Source organism: Myotis daubentonii, chromosome 17, assembly GCF_963259705.1.
Source record: "Myotis daubentonii chromosome 17, mMyoDau2.1, whole genome shotgun sequence".
NCBI classification, from domain to species: Eukaryota; Metazoa; Chordata; class Mammalia; order Chiroptera; family Vespertilionidae; genus Myotis; species Myotis daubentonii.
In genome coordinates, this window is record NC_081856.1 from 38,765,279 (window position 1) to 38,783,421 (window position 18,143).

The following is an 18,143-nucleotide window of genomic DNA, read 5'->3' on the forward strand; positions in this document are numbered from 1 at the left end:
ATGTGCATGATCACTTTTACAGGCACAGCTGAAGTGTGGCAGAAGTGTACAAGGACAGACAAGGGACCCGGGCATCACGCTAAGATCTTTACACCCGTAGCTCACTCAACCACCAGGAGAGTCACACCCGTAATCTGGGGGGTGTGATTCTCAAAAGACAGGACACGCTGGAAAGTCTGGTAATTTGCTCCAGTTTCACAGCTACTAACTAAAGAATAGAGATTTGAAATCAAATTTGTCTGATTCTAAAGGTTTTTAATTTCAGACCATCCTTTGTGATTACTCCAGGTTTGTTGAGTGTGCAAGGCCGACACGCAGGGCCTCCCTGAGTTAGTCAGGTTAGCATGTGGCCCTTTTTTCATATGTATATATCTTGGTTCTGCAAACTGGTTGCAATGCACAAGGCAGCCCAGCCTTGCAAATGCGAGAGTCCCAATGCCTAGAACAGAACCTACTTATGAATTGGCAAGTGCTTGAATTTATAAAGCTATAAAACTATGATTCTCCTTGGTTTAATCATATTCTTGAGCTTTCACACAGTCCAGTGGTCGGTGCTCCCTTTCAACACCAGTGCTGCTCAGGCTGAAGCTGTTTTCCTCAGTTCTTTCACTATTCCCTTGGGAAAGACAGAGCCTTCCTAACAGCAACAACAGGCCATTGAACAAAGCAATTGAAAGATGCCAGCAGAGAAACTGAGGTTACCTTTGTGGAAAACAAGGGCTCTCCCACTGCCCTTTTCCAAGAAAGACACACCTCTCTGCTCCACTGGGAAGCAGAACGGAGCTGTTGTGTTTGTACACACAGGAGAAGAGGAGGGGTCACTGGGTGCCCAAGGGGCCATGGCAGGAGTATAAAGTCTCCACTGCTACATGAATTCCTGAGGGACTGAAGGATGGTAATGGCCAAGGATGGAGGGATTGGTTATTAGAACGAGAAGGGAAGGAAGCAGCCTTAATGATGATCCCTGCAGAATAGATTCTGAAACCAACCAATCAACGAAGGAGATGGGGGGTGAGGGTGGGGAGGGCTGGAGAGCCTGTAGAAACACTGACCTATTCTCTCTAGTTCCCTAGGCCCCAGTGTGATGATGACCAAGCTTTTACCTAGTAAGTGTTCTGAGTTCCTGCATACAATCGATATGAGAGCACTTCCCTGATCTCATTACATTTAAGGCTGTAAGCTATTGTTCATCCTCTCTGGGTAGAGTAGTATGCTACAGGCTAGAAAGGTTTATTTCTCAATACATGTCATGCTGTTGATTTAAAATTGAAACTAAATACATGAAAGTTACATAGGATTCCGACCTTCCTGTATAGATGTCTACAGATGTAAGGTTTCATTTTGGAACATTTCATGAGGCTTCTAATAAATGTTCACCTAACAGTCTCTGATTCTCTACAATCCCTCACTACATGAAGAACTTATTGGTTGTAATCTTAATTAAATTATAATTTTAAACATTAAAACTATGTATTTTAAAAGACAGTTACCAAACCAGTTCAGTGAAAAATACGGTAGCTGAACAGGTTTGTTTTTATCAAACATGTTTACTCAGCTCACATGCATACTATATGACCTGTCATTTTAGACATTCCTGACACATTTTAGGACTCTTTTTTGAAGGCTGGGAAGACATCCTATTAACAGGAAACATTTTTAGTTTCCTTAAAACAAGTGTTTGTTTTTTTTTAAGATGGGGACATTTTGCAAAGAAAGTCTCTTAATATTAACTACTCTTGATGTTCTAGGTAGACTTCCAATAGGAATATTTGAAGCATCCTAATAGAAGTGGCTTTTAAAAATAATCATATCGTGTTCTAAGCCAGGGTTTCTCAACATCAACACTATTGACATTTGGGGTCAGGCCATTTTTTTGTTATGAATGACCATCCAGTGCCTAGTAGAATGTTAGCAACATCTCTGGCCTCTGCCCATTGAGTGCCAGAGCACCCCTTCTGCCAAGGTGTAACAACCAGAAACCATCTCCCGACATTGCCAGTGCCCCCTGGGGGGCAAAACTGACCAACTGGGAACCACTTTTCTAAGCTATCAATAAGATGCCCCAAGGTAAGAAAAAGTGATGTCTTTTATTCCACTTAGACTAACATTTCTTTCATTATCCTGCCTCCTCAAGCCATGTCACCACCTTTTTTTTTTTTTTTTTTTAAATGCCTTTACCTTGGGGCAGCAAAGATTCCACTGACTATTTCCTAAGCCTTAGCTGGGTTTAGGGAACAATCCTCTAGTCTAGAAAAATTAGTGTCAAATTAGGCTTCTGAGGACTAGGGGTATAATCCTTTGCATTTCCAATGCAGGAGGTGAAGAATAAGGAGGAATGGGTTTTCTCGTGCCACATTAAATTTAGCATTCTATAAATGTAGGCTTCATCTCCACAGGCTAATAAGCACCTAAATTCTGCCTTTATTTGATACCCTAATCAATTTTCCCAACAATCCCTCCTCCTTGACCAGCAGACCAAAAAAATGGGCAAAATATAAGGTTATGTTTTATTTGAACAGCACTCTGGGTAGAACAGAAGTAATGGCTAAAATGATAATTTATTTTACCTTCATCACAATTACTAATAATAATCAATAGGGGTAGGGGGGAAACAGTAATAGAAGCAGAAAATGACAGCAGAAGTCTTTTTGTTCAAACTTCTCACCATACAGATGTCCTGAAGGATGGACATATTTTGAAAGGTACGTCCCAATAGCTACTGTACTAGAACTTGGGCCAGCCACTGTCACCTAAGAGGACATGCCCTGGTCATTAGAAGTTTACTGTCTTTTCTGCTGTGTCCATCGAGGGCTCTGTGATCACTCTGCAACACAACCCATACCAGGGTCCTCATCACTTTTTAAAAAATACATATTTTATTGACCCCTTACAGAGAGGAAGGGAGAGGGATAGAGAGCTAAAAACATCAATGAGAGAGAAACATCGATCAGCTGCCTCCTGCACACCTCCTACTGGAGATGTGCCCACAACCAAGGCACTTGCCCTTGACGGGAATCGAACCCGGGACCCTTCAGTCCACAGGCTGACGCTCTATCCACTGAGCCAAACCAGTTAGGGCCCTCATCACTTTTTTTAGAGTTCTCACTTCCCTTCATCTGAGTCCCCCAGCACAATCTGTATTTTGGACCTCCAGAACTATTTCTGATGGTTGCACACTCACAATCTCAAAGCCCTCTTAGATGCCAGCTGACAGTAGGTACAGTTGTCACTTCCCTTTTTTTTAGTCCTTCCACAGATGGCACAGGTTTCCAGAGTTGCCTTCATCCTCATTTCCCAGAAGCCTGGGACTTGGTGGCAACACCAACTCCCCCATCTTTCCTCCCCCAGTTTCCAACCCTAGAAGCTTCTTTCCTTCTTGAGGTTGGTGGGTGCAATCTCTCCTAGTCCAAGAGGCGTTTTTACATAAAGCTTTTTGCACTTAGATGTTTGTTTATTCTACTAATCTGGTCTTTCCAAGCCACCAGTATGAGCGTGTAACTCGGGGAAGGCTGGAGTTACCCCCCCCCCCACCCCCACCCATCCCAACCGGTAAGTGCTGGTTACTCTTGCCGGCATCTCCTTCCCGCTGGCCATTTGGAGCCATCGCGCTTCCCGAATCCGCGGGGCACCATCACCACATCACCTGCAGGGGCAGCAGAGTGAACTGCGGGCCTCCGGAGCGACGCCCCGGGGAAGGACCCGCGGATTCCGGAGCCCCTCTAACCGCGGGGACCCCCACCTCCAGCAATCGAGGGCCGGCCGAATCAGAGGAGTGGACAAGGCTAGCGTCCGGTTTGGGGGGGTGCGAGGGCCAGGGAAAGGTTAGAGATGAACATCATCGGACGAGCAAAGAATGTGACCCAGGGGCAAGGAGGTAGGAGACACGCAGGAAGGCACGTTCCCCTGAATCCCCTCCCGGGGCCGCCGGCGATCCGATCGCAGAGACCGCCTGCAGCAGCAGACACGACCCCGGGCGGGCGATGCGCACACACGCGCCGCGCACCTGCACCCTCACTCACACGCCCCCCGCCAGTTGCACGCTGCAGACTTCTGCCCGACTTCCCCGCCCCAAACACAGCACTTCTCGGGCGAGACCACAGATCCCCGGGACCTGGAGCGGGCACCACACCCCTCACCCGCCTGGAGCACACACATTCAGACCCCACATGACAACCAGCGGGCGCCGGGAACCACCGAAGGCAGCGCCCCTGTCACTGACCACCTTCCCAGCAGCCAGGTCCGTCCAAATCTCCCACAAGCCAAACTAGATGGAGCCTCCGGGCGAACCAGCCAGGTAGGAGACCGATGAAGGGCCTGGGTGCAAGGGGACCTCAGAGAAACGCTACTAAGTCACTATTGGGGGGAGGGGGGCGCACGGAGCCTCCAACCCTTTCGACCCCACCAGCCGCCCTGTAATTCCGTCGGATCCCCGCTCGGCTTCCTCCTCCCTCCACCCAAATCCCTCGGCGGTTTTCCTGCCGGCCCTTCCAGGCCACTTTCTGCATCCCTCCTCTCTCCAGCCGGTTCCCAGCGTGTGGCCTCGCCGACTCCCCCCAGGACCTCCATTCCAGGCTGCCCCTCTCCAGCATTACATCGTCCTGACCTGGTAGAGCTTCTCGAAATGATCAGGATCCACTTGTTCTCTGGAGCCCACGATACCTTCCTTCTACCGGCGTCCTTCGCTCTAGTTCAAATCCGCTTGCCACGCGCCCCACTTTCCACCCATCGTCCCTACCGCCGCTCCGGCCAAGACACCCTGTCCTGTGCCCCCCATACCGCATTCTCAGCCGCTCCCACCCTGCCCCCGGGAGACACCCCCTTCCCCTCTGCGGCTGCTCGCGGCCAGGCGCCCGCATCCTCAGCCCAGCCTCCCCACCCCGCACCAGCCCACCCCCGGCCCCTCTCTAGCCGCGGGGTCCTTCCCTCGCTCCCCGACCACCGCGGGACCCCGTCCAGCCCTCCTGCCGGGCCGGTCCCCTCGGCTCCAGCATCCCAGCGGCCGCCCGCTTTGCCACTGGCCAAGAGGCTCGCCGAGGCGCCAGGCACAGGGGACAGCCGCCAGCCAGCTCTCCCGGGCGCCAGCCGCGCCTCCCGCCTGCCGGCCTGGGCCCCCGGGGGCGCCCCACCCCGGCCCCACCGTCCAACCCACCCACAAACTTACTTGCGGGTCGCCGGGAGGGGGCTGCGGTGAGCGGCGGCGGCGGCTCCGCGGCGGCGAGTGCGCCCCTCTCGGCGGGGCTGGGCGGCGCGGCGCCCGCGTGCGCTCCTGCGGCCGCGCGGGGAATGGGCTCAGCCTGACGCAGCCCGGCGCTGCCCCCGCCGCCGCCGCGGCCTCCGAGCGGCTGCAGACATGCTCAGTGCCCGGGCCCGCCGGCGTGGGCCGTACCAAGCGCCGCGGCGGCGGGGGAGGCCGCGAGGACGCCGCCAGCCCGAGCTACGGCGCCCGAGGCCCCGGAGGAAGGGGGGGCGCTGCGCCTCTAAAAATAGCTCCTGCGGAAGCCAGGGCTGGGGCTCGGAGGTGCACCCCCCCACCCCCCTACCCCGCGCTGGGGGCCAGGACCAGAGCGCGCGGCCGGCGAGGTCCCTTTCCGCGCTCTGCGCTCCAGGCGGGGGAACCGAGCCTCCTCAGCGGGCACCGGCGCCGGAGCGAAGTCCGAGGCGGCCCCGATTTCGGGCTCCCGCCATCTAGAGAAACGGAGGACAGTGGGGTGAAAGCGATGTGGAAGCTCCCCTACAGGAAACTGACTCAAAGTTTGTTGGATGCCTGCAATGACTAGAAGGGCGACATTCAACAGCCCAATTGGGGATGGGGGTCGGGGGGCGGCAAAGGGCTGCGTGAGGCGGGCTGAAGGGGGCTCTGGAAACAGCTTCCAAAGTGCAGAAATCTTTTGGGGCGTGTATGGCTCCTCATTCCGCGGGGTTTTGCAGAGTTCGCTGACACCCGCCCTGACCTTGTTCTTGTTATGGGAGCTGTTACTTCCTTCCAGACGTGCGCCCTCCGCCCTCCCTCTCCCAACAGAGGTGTAAATTGCAATGGGAAAAGGGCGCAAACTGGAGACCAGTCCCTGTGACACCTGAACCGGACCCTGGTCCTTTGGTGACCCTGGGAAAGGAGGGGCCGTTCCCGTTGCCAAGTTGGGGCCTGGCTGTGTCCCATGTCTCCTGAGCACTTGCAGGCTCTCCATAGCTCAGATCCAGCGCACCTGCAAGTTAACCCTCCCCGCTATTACTGTTGAGGGTAGTCCACCTTGATTCCCGATCATCTGCTTCCGATCATTTCCATTCTGCGAGGGACAAGTGTTTCCTGGGTGAAATTCACTCCCCACAACCTCCCCCCCTCCGTAAGAGAATCATTCTTATCCCCGTTTGACAAATGAGGACGTTGATGTTCAGAGACATTCACCTGTTGCCTTGAATAACATAATACGGTGTTGAACCATGAGTCTGTTACACTAGAAACTTGCATGGTTTCTGCATAACCTAGTCCCCGGAATCAATAGTTTTACCTGAGATAGGACTGAAGAAATTTAGGAATTACTCTCTGAGGAATACTAATCATTGAAAAACTGCTGGTTATGAGTTTTGTTCTCTATTATTACCCCACCCCCACCCCCACCCCCAGTTTTTTTCTGGGCATTCACAGGTTAGATTTTGTGTATTCTGTTGAAAGTGACTGTGTTTCATTTTTATTCATTCAGAGAGAATTTACTGAGAATCTCCTACGAGCAATGCACTCACCTGGATGTATTTTGTAATATATCACAGTTCGGATTCTTTGCCAAAGCTACTTCCTTTTGTCATTGTTACAAATTAGTGAGATTCTGCTAAACCTACTAAGTAATGTAGGTGCTTTCCCACAGAACTGTAGTGGTATGTGTCTTTTTGGTAAGGTTGTTTTCCCTCCTATGTTGCCCCCTTCCCTCCCACATACAATTTGATGCCACATCCAACCCAAAATAGATGATCAATTAATGTTTGATCTTTTACTTACTAGTCTCCAGCTCCTTGATTCTCTTTTTCTGTAGCGTGTGTCTCCAATAGATGGCACCTCCAGAACTAGAGCCACTTTGTAATAACAACACCATTTTTGTAATCTCCCATGAGAAATCAAAATGAAATTTCCTCAGGGTACCAGCACAACTCACTCATTCCTACCTGTAGGTAGTGAAAAAAAGATGAAAAACACACATTACCTTCATCCCAATTGTTTTCCTTCTTCCTCTCTCAGTAATTAATCTTAAAATGGTTATGATTGTCTGAACATCTTCATGCTACAGCATGAACATGAGGCATAATCATAAAGCAGGGGTGGTTTGGCTTCAAAGTTTAGACTTTTGGGGGAGAACCAAGATGGCGGCATAGGTTAATGCCGGAGTTTGCTGTTTTGAACAACTACTTCAAAAGTGAAACTAAAACACGGAAGGGACATCACCCAGAACCACAGGAACGCTGGCTGAGTGGAAGTCCTACAACTAGGAGGAAAGAGAAACGCACACGGACACTCAGAGGAGGCGCAGTGCTGAAGTCAAATTCTGAGGTGCGGAGTGCGCGGAGCGGGCTGGCAGCGGAGGGCGGAGGGCGCGGTTGTTGTTTTCAATCGGGAGGGAGTCGCAGACTCTGAGCTCCAGATCTGGGCGAGTCTTTAGGGACCCAGACTCAAACGGGAGAAGCGGGACTGTCTGGCTTCGGTCAGAGCGAGTGCAGCTTTCTCTCCCAGCTTTGCAGCGCGTGCTGGGACTCAGAGAGGCAGAGCCCCTGGAGACAGGACTGAGAGCTGCCATAACTGCTCTCTCTGGCCCACCCTGTTGATCCTGTGCGACCCGCCCCGCCCAAGCCCTGCACAGAGGCATTTGCCAGATAGCCTCAGGCAAAGGCTAGATTAGCACCTCCCTAGAGGACAGAAGTTCTCTCACTGCTGAAACAACTGATTCTCATAGCCACTTGGCCTGGAGGTCAAACCCTCCCTGGAATTAGCTACAACAATCAAGATTTATCTATAAGACTGCGAACAAAGACCACTAGGGGGTGCACCAAGGAAGCATAACAAAATGCGGAGACAAAGAAACAGGACAAAATTGTCAATGGAAGAAATAGAGTTCAGAACCACACTTTTAAGGTCTCTCAAGAACTGTTTAGAAGCTGCCGATAAACTTAATGAGATTTACACGAAAACTAATAAAACCCTCGATCTTATATTGGGGAACCAACTAGAAATTAAGCACACATGGACTGAAATAACGAATATTATACAGACGCCCGACAGCAGACCAGAGGCGCGCAAGAATCAAGTCAATGATTTGAAATGCGAGGAAGCAAAAAACATCCAACCGGAAAAGCAAAATGAAAAAAGAATCCAAAAATGCGAGGATAGTGTAAGGAGCCTCTGGGACAGCTTCAAGCGTACCAACATCCGAATTATAGGGGTGCCAGAAGATGAGAGAGAGCAAGATATTGAAAACCTATTTGAAGAAATAATGACAGAAAACTTCCCCCACCTGGTGAAAGAAATGGACTTACAGGTCCAAGAAGCGCGGAGAACCCCAAACAAAAGGAATCCAAAGAGGACCACACCAAGACACATCATCATTAAAATGCCAAGAGCAAAAGATAAAGAGAGAATCTTAAAAACAGCAAGAGAAAGAAACTCAGTTACCTACAAGGGAATACCCATACGACTGTCAGCTGATTTCTCAACAGAAACTTTGCAGGCCAGAAGGGAGTGGCAAGAAATATTCAAAGTGATGAATACCAAGAACCTACAACCAAGATTACTTTATCCAGCAAATCTATCATTGAGAATTGAAGGTCAGATAAAGAGCTTCACAGATAAGGAAAAGCTAAAGGAGTTCATCACCACCAAACCAGTATTATATGAAATGCTGAAAGGTATCCTTTAAGAAGAGGAAGAGGAAGAAAAAGGTAAAGATACAAATTATGAACAACAAATATGCATCTATCAACAAGTGAATCTAAGAATCAAGTGAATAAATAATCTGATGAACAGAATGAACTGTTGATTATAATAGAATCAGGGACATAGAAAGGGAATGGACTGACTATTCTTGAGGGGGAAAGGGGTGTGGGAGATGTGGGAAGAGACTGGACAAAAATAGCGCACCTATGGATGAGAACATTGGGTGGGGAGTGAGGGCGGAGGGTGGGGCGGGAACTGGGAGGAGGGGAGTTATGGGGGGAAAAAAAAAGGAACAAATGTAATAATCTGAACAATAAAGATTTAATTAAAAAAAAAAAGTTTAGACTTTTGAATTTCCTACCTAAATATGTAGATCAAAAATATAGTGCATTCAGGACTTTTAATAGCAAGTGACAAACTCAACTCTTAAGTAACTTAGGTGGATAAAGAAAATGCATTGGGCCATGTAACAAGGAGTGGCAGGCTGATCCACGGCTTAACATCAGCAGAAATGCTCACTTGCTCTTAGCATTGCTTTCTGTGTTGGTCTCATTCTCCATCAGACTGTGTCCATAGTGCAGGTCAAGCCCTACACAGATGACAAAGCTTTCGATCTTGCAAAGAAAGCAAACCTCATGTTCTAATGAGCAGATCAAATATTCAAAGTTAGTCTCTTAATCACTGTGTTACCTGGACTCTCAATAAATAAATAAATAAACAAACAAACCTTTACCTGTCATCCTTTCAGGCTTCCCTCCATAGGACCATACTACCATGTAACACAAGTGCTGAACACATCAACCCAAGCTGCAAAAACAAAAGTGGAATTGAAACCATGACAAACTTGCCCTAAGAGTTTGTTATTCTTACAAAGTTATCACCAAGACACCATGCATAGCTAGTTCTGAGAAATTAGGATAGTCAAGAACCAGGATTTAGGCTACTTTACATTTATATGAAACTAGAGGCCTGGTGCACCAGATTCATCCACTGGTGGGGGGTGTGGCCTGCGGGATCGGACCACTGTGGGAGTGCTGCTCATCCCCATCAGCCTAACAGCGCTCCCACTGTAGGAGCACACTGACCACCAGGGGGCAGCTCCGGCGTTGAGCATCTGCTCCCTGGTGTCAGTGGGCGTCATATCAACTAGTTGACCGGTCATTTTGGTCATTCCGCTGTTCGGTCGCTGGGCTTTTATTATATAGGATGTTTTAACACTCCCTTTTAGAGGTCTCACTTTGATACTTCAGCTCAAATAGCTGGAAAGAAGCTAGATAAATTCTGTTAACCATGTATTAGTTAGTGGTTAAGGTATTATGACACCAGGAAACATGGATATTTATGTTTTATCCCTTTATGAGATAATACTGTGCTACTTAGAAAAGAACTTAAGAGAATTCAATTTTTAAATTCATAATCACTTATTGTGCATCTGTTATTAGCCAACCACCATACTAAGCCCTAGTGATATTGTACTACAAAAATATAAGCGTGGTCCCTGCTTTTATGGACGTTTTTTACAAATGAGGTAATTACAAATGAGGTAGGACTTTAAACACTATAGAAGTTCAGCCCTGGCCTGATGGCTCAGTTGGTTGGAGCATTGTCCCATACAACAAAAGGTTGTGGGCACATTTCTAGTCAGGGCACATACCTAGGTTTCAGGTTTGATCCCCGGTTGGGGCATGTACAGGAGGCAACTGATAGATGTTTCTCACATCAATGTCTCTCTCTCTCTCTCTCTCTCTCTCTCTCTCTCTCTCTCTCTTTCCCCGTTCCTCTCTCTCTAATATCAATAAAAACATATCCTTGAAAAGGATTAAAAACAAATTTTAGAAGTTCAAGGAGCATATGACCTGAGAATTTAACCAAGTCTAGATGGACGGAAGTGGCATTTAAGCTGAGACTAGAGAAACAAGTACAAACCTTTATTAAGCACTTGCTGCATGCCAGGCCTGCATGAGGTACTTAATCCAACCTGACAGATACTCTTTCAGATGGTCAGCTTGTTACATGTCAGAACTGTTTCTAAAGCTTTTACTCTAGGCAGAAATTGAAAGTCTAAAATCTACCTTCCCTAAACATTCCTATAGTTGGGATCACAGTTACAATTTCGGCTCCACCCATCAGAAGCACTGAATAGATATTTTTGTTAGTTTTTTTTTTTTTTTCAGAGAGGAAGAGAGAGGAAGGAGATAGAAACATCAATGATGAGAGTGAATCATTGATTGGCTGCCTTCTGCATGCCTTCTACTGGGATCGGGCCCAAAACCCAGGCATATGCTCTGACCAGGAATCAAACTGTGACCTTCTCGTTCATGGGCTGATGCTCAACCACGAGACACACCATCCAGGTGCACCCAGTAGATTTTGAAGTCGGAACTGCGTACCTGGAAGAGACATGATGGACTTGAGACTTGCTGGTACAGCAGGTGTGACAGTGTCTTCCTGATCTGGGGATAACAGCTTAGTGCTGTGACAGTAATGCAATCCCAGCTGCAGTGGTGTGATTTTGGAGCTAGCAGTTGGCACAAAGTCTGTGAGAAGCTGCACCTCCCTTGTGGCGGGGGTATCTGCTCTCCTGGTGGGCCATGTGTGTGGAGTTGTTCTGAAGGTATGAGGGGCTAGAAGATGTAAAGAATGTGGGGTGGGCTGACTACGTAGAACTGTATTAAAGAGCATAATGAAGGAAGAAAGATTTAGGAATTTAAAATTTTAGCTCAAGGCGTAGCCTGAGAGAAACAGTTTCTATGTGGATTCTAACAAAAACACTTACCTCATATGTAATTGATAGACTTACTTACATATTAAAAGGTCAGATGTCAATTCCAGTCTGTGGATCCTTGACTTAGAGTTTAGTGTGAATTCATGGCCTGAAAACAAAGGGTTGATTAGTCAAGTGTGTGATCCCAGGAGCTGAACTGATCACAAATATATGTGATGGCACTTGGAAGAATTACTCTGTATTTCCAAAGCCCCAAATTCCACCAAGCCTTATATGTCTGTAGAAACACATATCTTTGCCTCACCTATAGATACGGAGTCTGAGGGAGTTGCTTTGAAAGATAATATTCTTCTTTCATCCACCTCTCCAACTCTCCTCTAAACCTACAGCACCAGCATGAGTGAAATCCTAGCCAAGGAAGTGGGGTGGGGTATGAGGGCAATTACAAAGCCAACCCAAATAGGAGTTCCGCCTATTTACAGAGGACAGTAGTTGACCCTGGCTGGTGTGGCTCAACTGACTGGAGTGTAGTCCCATGCACCAAACTATCTCAGGTTCCATTTCTGGTCAGGGCACATACCCAGGTTTCAGGGTTGATCCATGGTGAGAGTGTGTATGGGAGGCAATCGATCAATGTTTCTCTCTTTCTGACTCTCCCTTCTAATCTATTTTTAAAAAATCAATAAAAACATAATCTTCTCGTAAGGAATTTTTAAAAAAATACAACTTTTGACTATTTTGAAATGACATCAGCAAGAAGCAGGGGAAACAGTGTGTGTGTGTGTGTGTGTGTGTGTGTGTGTGTGTGTGTGTGTGTGTTGTGAGGTTGCTAGCTCAGGGAGGAAAGAGGGCCATCATCTTTCAATGGGGTGGGGAGGAGGGGTATTTCAGAAAGTCTGCATTTGATGTACTAACTTGACCAGCTGGAAAAGTTTCTAATGTTTTGTTCATCTGGTTAACTAAATCCTGGTCTTAATGGTGGGCTATACTGAATAAAGTTGGGTTGTGGACATTTCTATGTGTAATATAAAAGGGATCTGAGAAGTTGTGAAGATAAGGATGTTGGAGTGGCATTATCCAGGATCACTGGGTCAACTGCTTCCTGAGAAGACCCAGAGGACCCTTCTTTCATCAAACACTAATTGCTGCATTGACTCTCCTCTTTGGCTACAAATGAAGATGGGGGATGCTGACATGGAGATGATTTCTAGTATCTGATAGAAATAAAGGATTATCAGGGTGGAAGAGGCGAGGTAGCAACTTAACCTCCAGAGGCAAGGTGGGTGATTATCATCATGGGTGATAGGGCTGAAATGGTTATAAAAAGTGTGGCCCACAGAGATCTTAGAAATGGCTAAAAGATCCCAGGCTCCTTAGTACTGGAATACCTGGGCATGACACCAAGGTTCTACTTAATCTATACAGCCATGGAGGATCATGGCTCCCCACCTAATTTCTAGGCCTGAGTTAAAGCCGGTGGAGTTCCGGGACACTCCAGAGGGATCCTGGATCACAAGTAGATATTTAATTCTTTCTCATAGTCTTCCTCCAAAGGACCTGCGTTTATTTTCCAGAGTGATTGTGTCCTGGGAAAATGGAAATACCCAGACCTTTCTCTAGACTTTTGCATTCTAATTCTAACCCAGAGTGTCACTGTGGTCCACTGGCAGGTGATAAATAGCAATTTTGTGCTGAGTAGTGTCACGAGGGGCTCCATGATTTTGAAACCCATTCTGTGTTTAATTCCCTGATTCCTGAGTGGAGACTTGCTATATATATACTCAGTAACTGTTATCAACTCCCTGACACTGTCATGAATGCTTTTAAAGTAGAAAAGCCACTGCCTCCCCCCACCCCCCTCAAAAAACCCACAAAATAAATCCTCCAAATCCTAGACCTCAACCCCCTAGCAAACTAATAGGTAGTGAGCCAAAGCAATCTCATATTCCTAGGAGAGTCACAGAGAAAAGTGTAACCACCAAATACTTGACAATTGCAAGGTGAGCGACTGCAATCACATCCTCCATTTCACTCACCTGTTTAATTTAGGCATAAGCTATATGGATCCTGGAAAAGACAGAAGATTCTCAAAGGCTTAATTATGTGATTACACCAATGGCAGTTGATTTTCCAAAGGTGACCTCTTCACTGCAACAACTCAGTATGCAGCTATTATTGCCAGATGTGTTTCTCGTTGTATCCACAAACACAGAACCCCAGGAGGTGTTTGACTTCACCTTCACTTGATAGAAAAGCAGTATGATTTATTGTCTTGTCTCAGGGCAAGATCACCTCTGGCTCTGGGCTAGACTACAGGGGTGGGCAAAAATAGGTTTACAGTTATCGTGCAGATTATGATTATTACAAGAGCTTTATTAACTCCACAAGAATAAACTCTGTGTTTCGTGTACTCACAACTGTAGACCTACTTTCATACATACTCCAGAGCCCCCTTGATTCTGTCATCATTTCCAGGTTTTATGCTGAATAAATGAATGACACTCTTCTAGTAGGACCTATTGATCAGAAAACAGTAGGGACACTAGATAGTTTGATAAGACATACAGTTGACAGAGAGATAGATTCAGATAAAAATTCCATATATTTTAAGTACGTATGTATGTATATCTGTACTTACTATCCGTTTTCTATTTAATGTTACTCGTCATAACTAGGCCAGGGATTGTGTCTGCTTTGCTCTCCACCGTATTCCCAGCACAGTCTTGGCACCTGGAATAAAGAGGTGCTCAATGGATAGGTGTGCTCTTCACAGTACACTCTCTCCTAAAGAATGGTGAAAGTTTTATAACAGCTTTTTTCTTTGCGTGGAGATGAAATTTTTGCTGCTAGATTCAGAAGGTCCTGAATGTTGCTAAAACACGATTTGATGTAAAATCATTTGGAAAAAGAAGCATGGTTTGGAATAAGGAATAAACATAAAATTCCTCAATTCTCAGTGACGTGTTTGAAAGAACTTCCATTTATGAAAAAGAACAGAATAATCATTTACTTTAAGAGATGCTAGAAAGATATTGGTCACATAGAGAAATTATTATTTTTTGTGAATTTGCTTGCTTTCACTATTTAATATTGAGCAAACAGTTCATGAAACACCAAAACAAGGCATATTTGATAAGATAGGATCAAGAAAACAAGAGAAAGGATTAAACAAAAATGAAACATCACTAAGACATTTCATATCATATTTTGTTAAAAGAAGTCATTAAGGGGGGGGATAGGAAATATTTTTTGCTTATCCAAAAAATTGGTAAAAAAAAATTTGGTAAAAAAAATTTTTTTTTACTAAAAATTAAATTATGTTGAATTATGTTGCTCTAAAACTTCTAGGGTAAGATAGAATGAGCAGAGGCTGCTTCCTAAATAACCAATGCATTATGCCAACAAGGGAAAATTTATACGAGAAACCAGGAATGGGTCATCTACATGCCATATTTTGCCAGTGCAAGCCAGGTGAATTTGCTTCCCACCCACCTCCATCATCTGTCTAGTATCAGCCTGGATGTCACTTCCCTGACACCCCACCCTCATTTGCTCAGAGTTGGGCTGGATGCTCTTTATAAGTTTTCTCAACTTATCATGTTCTACTCTATCCTCTTTAATACATAATGGTTGTAGTTGCCTATTTTCTCATCCGATGCCCAAATTGAGGGAAAGGGCTATATCTTGTGTCAGAGAACTCAGTGCCTAGGCACGAAGTAGCCTTTGACCAATATGGGTTGTATGGGGACAAGGACACAAAAGATGACACTTGACACTCTATTGACAGAGCATCTTCCCAGATTTGAGGGGAAAGGTCCTGGTTGTTCCTGATGACACTGTTGAACTCAGGGAAACAAGGGTGGAGATGAGGATTGACTGGGGCGAGGGAAGGCCCACATGCTAGACATGCACTTTCTTCTAAGGATCAGCATCACTTTGACCCATTCGGTATTGAAAGAAAGCCTTGTGTTATGTCTGTAATACGATCTCTGGTAAAAGAGAGGAATCAGTTCAGTGAGAGGGTTTTTAAAGGCACTCTCTGCTGTGGCTATAGGAATAATCAAGTTGTTTTCTTATTGCCGAAAGGTTTTTTGTGTCCTGTCTGGCTCTAAGGCCCCATTATTTTTAATATTATTGTAAATAGTACTTATATTTTAATTTTATTATCAATTGTTTCTAGTATATAGAAGTACATTTCTTCTTTATATTGACCTTGAGTCTTGGAAATGAACTTATTGTTCTAGTAATTTTTAATAGATTACTTAGGATTTCCTAGTGGAATGTCCTATCTGCAAATATTTAGTTTTACCCCCCCAATGTTTTGTCTTTTCCCCCAACAATGTTTATGTTTTTCCCCCCTTATTGCAGTGGCTAGAAATTGAATCACAATAATAAGTAGAAATGATGACGCAGACATTCCTGCCTTTTCTTGATCTTAGGTAAACTATGCTCTTAGTTATACCATTGAGCATAGCTTTGAGTATGATGTGAGCTCCATGCTCCTTATTACATGAAGACAGCAATTTCAGCCTTTTTCATCTCATGGCACACATAAACTAATCACTAAAATACTGCAACCCCCCCAAAATATATGTTGTATTTCTTGCCAATCTGACAAAAAAATAGGTATAATTTTACTTATTCACACTGGATGTCTATTGTTGTTTTTGGCTGTTGTCAGCTTTTTATCTGACAATCCAAGGGAAAAGAGGTCAGTGCCCCTGACTAAATAGTCAGGTATTGCATGTTTTATAAATTCTTGAGGGTACGCCAGTTTAAAATCACTGCATTAAGATAGTTTCTTCTCTTTTGTATTTTTTGATAGTGTTTTCATAAATGGGTGTTAAAATTTCTCAATTTTTTTCATTTTTTAATTATATTGACATACAGTGATCAAACTTTTGAAAGCTGAGTCAAGCTTTTACTCTTGGGATAAGCTTCACTTGATAAAAATGTATTATTCTTTTACTTATGTTACTAGGTTTAGTTTACTTATATTTTGCTGAAGATTTTGTGGCTCCTCATTAGGCATGTATGCTGTAATTTACCTATATTGTAATGTCTTTCTCAGCATACCATGATTAGGACATCCTCAAAAATATGATTTGGAAATTGATCTCTCTTTATTTGTTTCCAAAAGAAATTATGTAAGATTGATACCATATAAAACCAGCTAGGTCAATTGCATGCTTCCATGTCTCTGGATCTATTTTGTTTGACAATTTATTTTGTTCATTAGAGTCCACATACAAGTGAAATCATGTGATATTTGTCTTTCTCTGACTGGTGTATTTTGCTTAGCATAATACTCTCCAGGTCTAGGGGGGTGGGAAGAGATTAACCATAAGAACCTATATGCATATATGCATAACCCATGGACATGGACACAGACAATAGTGTGGTGAAGGCCTGGGGAGGGGGCAGGAGGAGAAGGGGTAAATGGGGGGACAAATGGGGGCGTCTGTAATACTTTCAACAATAAAGTTCAATTAAAATAAAAACAGCTAGATCTATAGTTTTAAAAATTATATTTATCTATATAATTATGCTTTTCTGTATTTTCTAAAACAATAAGAAAGATAAACTTTAAAAATATACTTCACATTCGATGTCATGAAAGCCTCAAAAACCCTTGAAAGTCATAGCAACTATGACTTTTATTCCCAAAATGAACCTTGGCGGTGGGGGTGGGGTGGGGTAGGGTGTTCTTTTGAGTCAACTTACTCCAAACAAAGCCCCACCCTGCCAAGCTGATGGGCCACATGGCTCTGGACAGTCCCGGAGCCCTTCCTCAGGCAGTGTCCTGCAGGCCCAACATGCTGCAGGAACAACACAATATCTGAAGACCCCACCTTTCATGGATCCACACTGTTTACTGCTAGCTGGCCAGTGTCCTTGAAGGTGTACAGATATCTCACTATCTTGCCACCTGGAACAGGGGACATTTTGCCATATTCTTCAGGTCCTGCTATAGATAGAGTTTCAGAGCCTCTTCTGCTCCCTACGTTAGAGCAGATCATCATCTCCCTACTACTTCCCTTAGCTCCCTCAAAACACTTACCTCTCTTCTCTTTCCCTTGGTGGGCAATTCCCTAATTAGTTCAGGCTTTCACTAACTAGAGAGGAGGATATCTTGTCTTTGGCATGTTTTAAAAACTCCATTTTATTCTTTATGATGAGTTGACAGCCAAGGATTTTTGGCAGTCAGTGCGGAGAAAAGCTTTTCGCTAGGTGCTGGAGTTGAAAGGAACTCACAAGCCAGCTGGGAAGTTAGGCCACCCATATGGATAAATAATCAGCCAGAGCAGGCCAATGCATAAATGTGAAGCACAAATCGGTGGTGTTAGTTTTATTGTCATCTCTTCCCAATGTCTTTAAATCTTTTCTACAACCTTTTACTTCCCTTTCCTTTATCTGTGCCTTTTGGTTTCCATGTGTATTTAATCAGTATCCACCATCCTTTCCCCCAAATGGAAACAGACAGATTTCTTCCTTCCTACACAG

The 18,143-nt window shown here is 45.3% G+C and overlaps 1 protein-coding gene across 6 annotated transcripts in view; it reads right to left on the bottom strand.

The window, feature by feature from the left end:
* The window catches only part of OXR1 (oxidation resistance 1), a 338,860-nt gene extending 333,570 nt beyond the window's left edge, over positions 1-5,290 (bottom strand). For 4 of the 6 annotated variants that reach the window (XR_009449529.1, XM_059671919.1, XM_059671926.1 and 1 more), the window contains exon 1: positions 5,162-5,290. The gene's annotated coding sequence lies outside the window, so the exon portion shown is untranslated. The remainder of the gene's footprint in view (positions 1-5,161) is intronic. The other 2 variants (XM_059671928.1, XM_059671921.1) reach the window with 1 other exon arrangement.
* Positions 5,291-18,143: the final 12,853 nt, after the last annotated feature.